Raw genomic sequence first — 7,507 nt, 5'->3', positions numbered from 1 at the left:
TGGGCTATTACACTTATCAAATAAAATATGATTAAATTAAAACTAATCTTAACTCTATGTAAAGTTGATAATAATTAATATACATTATAATAGATATAATTATATACTAATAATTATCATCTTTTTTATTAAACAAAAAATTATTCTAGAAGCCTTTTGAACATATTTACAAAAAGAGGCATCTAATTTTAATGTTTACAAAATGAACAACCACATTTTAAAAATTATTTAATTAAGTACCTAGACTTAAAGAAAATCTGAAATTGAGTTGCAATTTAAAACTTGGATCAAAATTGACCATTTTATTTGAAAATAAAAATTTATTTTTCCATTTAGGGGATAATTTCTTGGACAATTATGTTAAAATCAATTCCCAGGAAAGATTGGAGGGGTCACAAACGGTCCCTCTTAAGTTCCAATCTCCTAGATAGAATTTATTCAAACATACTAATCCTGAAAATATACCCTAAAACATTTATTTAAAAAAAAAGGGAAATTAAATATCTGATAAAAGGAACGAGATTTGATCCCGTTCAATTTTATCCCCCAGTAATGTTTCAAGTGCCAAGCATTGACTCAGAAAATACTTCCCTTACCTTGAAGGTCGACAACTCCATACAGATAAACTCGGTGAATTGTAAATGGGCCAGACCAACGTGATTTTAACTTACCTGGAAAGAACTTTAATATGGAATTAAATAACAAGACTTGCCGACCTGCTTCAAATTTTCAAGCTCGAATATGCTTGTCATGCCATTTCTTAAGTCTCTCTTTGAGTAATTTGTTATTCTCGTATGAGAACATTCAGAATTCTTCTAACTCATTGAGTTGGATCATCCGTCTCTCTTTAGAAGGTTAAGATCCAAGTTCAAATGTTGGAGAGCCCAGTAAACTTTGTGCTCTAACTCCAAAGGCAGATGACAAGCTTTCCCAAAGACCAACCTATAAAGTGACATCCCTAAATGTGTCTTATATGTTGTCCTGTAGGCCCATAAAGCATCATCCAGTCTTTTGGACCAATCTCGTTGGTTCGAGCAAACTACTTTCTCAAGTATGCCTTTGATCTCTTTGTTCGCCAACTCAACTTGCCCATTCGTCTAACGATGGTAAGCTGTGGCGACCTTGTGCTTGACTCTATGTTTGTCAAGTAACCATTTGTTCACAAAATGGGACCCTTTATCACTGATGATGGCTCTTGAGGTTCTAAACCTTGTGAACACATGCTTCTGTAAAACCTTCATCACAACCTTAACATCGTTTGTCGGATATGCCTCTGCCGCAACCCATTTAGACACATAGTCTACTGTGGATGGTAAGCTGTGGCGACCTTGTGCTTGACTCCATGTTTGTCAAGTAACCATTTGTTCACAAAATGGGACCCTTCATCACTGATGATGGCTCTTGGGGTTCTAAACCTTATGAACACATGGTTTTGTAAAAACTTCATCACAACCTTAGCATCGTTTGTTAGATATGCCTCTGCCTCAACCCACTTAGACACATAGTTTACTGCTACTAATATGTACTTGTGACCAAAAGATAGAGGGAAAGGACCGAGAAAGTCAATACCCCAAACATAAAATAATTCTACCTCAATAATGTTTGTTCGAGGCATCTCATTTTTGTTGGTGATATTTCTGACCCTTTGGCATCGATCACAACTCTTTACGTAAGCATATGCATCTTTGAATAGAGTTGGCCAAAAGAATCCGGCTTGCAATACCTTGACTGCAGTACGTGTACCTCCGAAGTGTCCCCCACTCGAAGCTGAGTGACAATGGTATAAAATCTTATGTACTTCATCTTCTGCCACACATCTCCTAATCATTTGATCTACACACTTTTTAAACAAATACGGCTCTTCCTAGAAATAGTACTTCACATCGTGAAGAAACTTTTTCTTTTGATGATACGTCTTATCAATCGGCATCAACCCACAAGCTAAAAAGTTAGCAATATCAGCAAACCAAGGGGTATTATGGACATGATACCTTCAGTATGTGTTCATATGGAAACGTCTCTCGAATTGGTATAAGAGGAGAGTTCTCTTCTTGCGGCTCCAATCTAGACAAGTGGTCTGCTACTTGGTTTTCCACTCCCTTTCAATCTTAAATTTCTAGATCGAACTCTTGAAGTAGAAGTGCCCATCAGATCAGTCTCGGCTTAGCATCTTTCTTGGCAAGTAAATACTTAATTGTTAAGTGGTCCGTATAAACAGTCACTTTGGTACCTACAAGATAAGATGGAAACTTGTCAAAAGAAAACACAATAGCAAGTAACTCTTTCTTTGTTACCGTATAATTCTGTTGAGCTTCTATCAGAGTCTGACTCGCGTAGTAGATGGGATGAAAAAATTTGTTCCTTCGCTGACCCATGACAGCTCCGATCGCTAAGTCACTTGGGTCACACATCAATTCAAATGGCAAATCCCAATCTGGTGTGACGATCATGGGTGCCAAAACTAGTCAACTCTTCAAATCAGCTCTTAAGCACTCTTCATCAAATTTAAACGTTGTGTCCTTCTCCAATAATTTGCATAAAGGTTTAACAATTTTGGAGAAGTCTTTGATAAATCTTCGATTGAAGCAGGCATGCCTCAAAAAGCTCCTAACACCCTTTACAGATGTTGGAGGTGGGAGTTTCTCAATAACATCTACCTTTGCTTTATCAACCTCAATTCCATATCTCGTTATTCGATGCCTTAGAAAAATACCTTCTTGTACCATGAAATGGCACTTTTCCCAGTTGAGTATCGCATTGCCTTAGTACCTTGGCTAGATTGGCTAGGCAATTACCATATGTATCTCCAAATACTGAAAAATCATCCATAAAGACTTCCAAATATTTCTCAACCATGTCAGTAAAAATAGATATCATACATCTTTAAAATGTAGCAGGTGCATTACATAAACAAATGGCATGTGTCTAAATGCGAATGTACCATACGGGTAGGTGAATATTGTCTTGTTTTGATCTTCTGGTGCTACTGTAATCTGATTATGCCCTGAGTATCCATTGAGAAAAAAGTAATAGTCTTGCCCTACGAGTCTATCCAGCATCTAGTCCCAAAACGGTAAAGGAAAGTGATCTTTTCTAGTCACCTTGTTCATCTTACGATGATCGATGCAAATTCTCTATCCCGTAACTGTTCTAGTTAGTATCAACTCGTTATTCTCATCTTCAATGATCGTGATACCTCATTTATTTGGCATGCACTGGACCGAACTTACCCATGAACTATCTGAGATGGGGTAAATTATACCTGCATCTAACCACTTGATGATTTCTTTCTTGACTGCGTTCGGGTTCAGTCTTCATTGTCCATCAATCGTCCCTTTTTCACCATCTTCCAGAATAATCTTGTGCATTCATACAGATGGACTAATTCCGTGAATATCGGCTATGGTCCATTAGATAACCTTTTTAAATTATTTCAACACCAAGATGAGTTTCTCTTCTTGCTCAAGTTAATTCTGTTGAAACAATCACAGGAAAAGTAGAAGAGTTACCTAAATAAACATATTTCAAATGTGAGGGAAGTACCTTTAGTTCTAATTTAGGTGGTTCCTCGATTGATGCTTTTGGTTGGGCATAATCCCTTTTCTCTAACTCTAAAGATTCAAAGTGGGATTACGGATTAAATCCCCTTTGTTTAGCTTCTAACAAAGCTAAGAATTCAAAGCGGGATTTCGGATTAAATTCATTCCAATGGGTCCTCGACATAGTTGAGTTCCTTTTCGATGCTTATCTCCTCTAAATCGGACACTATAGAATAATCATCAATTGTGTCAAGAAATCACATAGGCTTAAAAATGTTAAATGTTACTTGATCATCTTGAACAAGCATAGTAAGCATGCCCTTCTGCACATCAATAAGGGTCCTTCCGGTTGCTAAGAATGGTCTTCCTAGGATGATTGGCACCTCTTTGTCTGCTTCAAAGTCTAGAATCACAAAGTCAGCAGGAAAAATAATTTTGTCTACACGTACCAATACATCCTCAATTTTTCCTTCTGGATGTGTTAAGGATCGATTTACTAATTGAAGTGTAACTGTAGTAGGTCTAACTTCACCTATCCCCAACTTTTTAAACATTGACATAGGGATCAAGTTGATATTCACACCTAAGTCACATAATGCCTTACCACAACATGTTGCTCCAATATTGTAAAGGATGGTAAAACATCTAGGATCCTTCAACTTTAGGGGTTGTTTGTTTTTAAGGTATGCACTGCATTCCTTTGTCAGGGCTACCGTCTCAAATTCTCCAAGCCTTCATTTTTTTGCAGGATATCCTTCATGAATTTGACGTAGTTCAGCATTTGTTCAAGTGCTTCAACCAACAGGATGTTGATATGAAGTTGCTTGAGTACGTCTAGGAGCTTTTTGAATTGAATTTCCTGCTTCTACTTCTGAAGTCTTTGAGGGTAGGGTGGTGGAGGTTTCTTTACTGGAACTGGTTGACTCATTTTCTGTGGCAATTCTGCATCTAACGGAATTGTTAGTTGATTAAAATTAGCTGGTTCAGAAGTTACCTTGTCAGATTTTGCAGATTCAGGTTCCGGTGAAACTGGAATTTCAACACTTGGTTGAACTTCCTTTGATTCTTGAGCATCAACTGGCTCCTTTTCAACTTCAATGGTGTTGGGGTCTAATGTCTTTTCGCTCCGTAATGTCACTGCTTTACACTGCTCCTTCCCTAGATTCCTTGGATTCTCTGTATCACTAAGTAAAGCACCTTATGGTCTGTTTCTGAGTTCAATTGCAAGCTGGCCCACTTGGTTCTCCAAATTTCTTATAGTGGCATCATTTTTCACCATGTATGCCTTCAATAGATTCTCTAGGCTACTGGATGGTTCAACTTGGGTTGGTTTCTAAGCTTGTTGGGAAAAACTAGGTGAGTGGGTTGGTCTAGGTTGGGCATAATTGTTACTAGTTCCTGCCCCTTGGTTACTCTGGGAAAAATTTGGGTGGTTTCACCATGATGGGTTATAGAAATTAGATTGCAACCCTTTCCTTCCTCAATTTTGGTTCTGGTTACCCATGTAATACACAGATTCTGGGTTTGATGGACATTCTTCGAACAAATGTCCTTCCCCACAATAAACACAGGCTACATTTTCAAATTGATTCAATGTTTATGCTGCAAAACTATTAAACCCACTAGTGGTAAAATTTTTAAGTATTGATGATATTGAGAATACTTGAGATGCGAGTGAAGTAAGAACATCTACTTCATGTATTCCAGCGACTCGTCTTCGTGACGCTGCTCGATTGGTTGGCCATTGATAATTGTTGCTGGCAATCCTCTCAATGATTTCATAAGCCTCATTGTAAGACTTAGAAAGGAGAGCACCATTAGCAAAAGCGCCCACTACCATCCTCGTGTGAGCATTGAAACTATTGTAAAATGTCTCAAGTTGGATGCAATGTGGGATTCCATGATGAGGACATTTCCGTAATAATTCTTTATACCTTTCCCATGCCTCATACAAGGACTCATCATTCATTTTTTGGAAAGCAGCGATCTCATTCCTCAACTTAGCATTCTTGCTAGGTGGGAAATACTTCATAAGGAATCTTTCTGGTAACTCTTGCCATGTGGAAATTGAGTTTGGTGGCAATAAGTTCAACTAGGCTCGAGCTCTATCCCTTAGTAAATCTTGGAACAGCTTCAATCGTAATGCATCTTTGGGAACTTTGGCTAACTTGAAAGAAATGCTCACCTCCATAAACAGTCTTAAGTGTAGGTGAGGATATTCGGTAGCCATTCCACTGAACTGGCCCGCTGTCTGAAGCATCTGGAACATGACTGGCTTCAACTCAAATTGTTGTGCCTCAATTTTGGGTCTCCTAATACCTAGATTAAGATCATGAAATACTAGCATGGCATACTGTCTTAAAGCTTTATCCCTATCATCAGTAATAAGGATATGATTTTGAGCAAGGTTTGCTTCGTTTCCTTGATTCAGACTTTCGAAGTTTATCTCTCCGGTCCTTCTCTGACTTGGATTTCTTCTTCGCTGTCAAAAAGTTCATTCAATATCAGTCAATACTCATAAACACCTCAAACAATCACAGAAATATTAATTAAGTTAAAATTTAAATAGAAAAATAAACCAAAATGCAAAACTAACAAATTCACAAAAAATGACTTTTTAAAATAGTCCCCGGCAACGGCGCCAAAAACTTGGAACGACGGAAATGTGCAAGTGTACACAATTGCAACAAGTAATAAAGTGACAAGTAAATGTTGAGTTATCGTACCCATAGGGACTGTGAAAAGAATTATTTATGAATGCTAGTTAAAACACTTTGGTGAAGAAAAAATGTTTTGTTTGAAGAGGGTGATTAAAAACTAAGATTTTAAACTAAGTAAATAAATATCAAATGCACGATTTCAAAATACGAGTTTAATCAAGATGACAAAATTTTTTTAGATCAATTACATTTCTTAACTTAGTATTATTAAACTCATGTTTATATTATTACGAATAAATTCATGGCAACTCGATAATTTGCTAACTTATGAACATTCTCACCTACCAAAATCCATTCATCTCTTGGACATATCCCTATGTCAATTCAATCAATGAAACAAATCTTAATAGGCAAATATGTTATAGCACATACATACTTATTAAATCGAAATAATCTCTTAAACATATCCCTATGTCAATTCAAACAATTAACTCAATTTAATAAGCACATAAAAGACTATGTGAGGTAACAAAGTATCCTTACCTTGAAATAGTTTAATCACAATAATCTTGAAGTTATGCAAGGCAATTGTATCGTCAGATATCGTTGCTAATTTAACCCTTATCTACCTTAGATGATTAAACATGCACTGATTAAGTACTGTGTCCATTAATTACAATTTCAATGCGTTATAAATAATTAATTCATTAGTTACCTAACAATTGTAATGCAAGAATAACTTAGTCATGATTTTACATAATCAAGCATCTTACCGAGGCCTATAACAACATAAACAAAATTTTAACAATTTAAGCAAACAGAATGCAATCAACCTAACATGAATTAAATTCAAGCTAAATTGATTAAATTAATCATTCCAACACATAAATATTCATAGATATGCTCATCATAACAACAACAAAAATAAAAGAGATAGGGAATAAGAATCAAATCTGGTGTTTCTCCCTGGCTTGACTAGTTTGCTCCATTCTTCATTCTCTGTTTGTCCTCATCGACCAAAGATGCTATGAACACTTCAATGTTGCTCTAAAATGGCTGATGAACACCCCTTTTCCAATGGAAGAAATAGGTAAGAGAGCAAGAGAATTTAGAATGGCAAAGAAGAGAGAAAGTGGAGAGAAAAGAGAAAGTGGAGAGAAGAGAGAAAATATGTGAATGAATGAGATGTGTTTAATGATCAGCCAAAAGGGGGTTTTATAGTTGAAGATGGCTGATAAAATTAGCTAAAAATAGCAGCCAAAGAGCTATCACTTGGCCTGCCACACATGTGGCAAGGTTGTTGGTTTC

General features: G+C 36.5%; 1 non-coding gene across 1 annotated transcript; it reads left to right on the top strand.

Annotated features, from left to right (window-relative positions):
- Positions 1-5,434: 5,434 nt before the first annotated feature.
- On the top strand, positions 5,435-5,541 carry LOC128289641 (small nucleolar RNA R71). Its single transcript, XR_008279285.1, has one exon. It is a non-coding gene; the product is annotated as a small nucleolar RNA R71 (small nucleolar RNA).
- The last annotated feature ends 1,966 nt before the right edge of the window (positions 5,542-7,507 follow it).

The sequence above is a fragment of the Gossypium arboreum genome, chromosome 2 (assembly GCF_025698485.1).
Source record: "Gossypium arboreum isolate Shixiya-1 chromosome 2, ASM2569848v2, whole genome shotgun sequence".
Lineage (NCBI taxonomy): Eukaryota > Viridiplantae > Streptophyta > Magnoliopsida > Malvales > Malvaceae > Gossypium > Gossypium arboreum.
The sequence above is the reverse complement of the archived record's forward strand: the minus strand, read 5'-3'. Positions and strand labels throughout refer to the sequence as shown.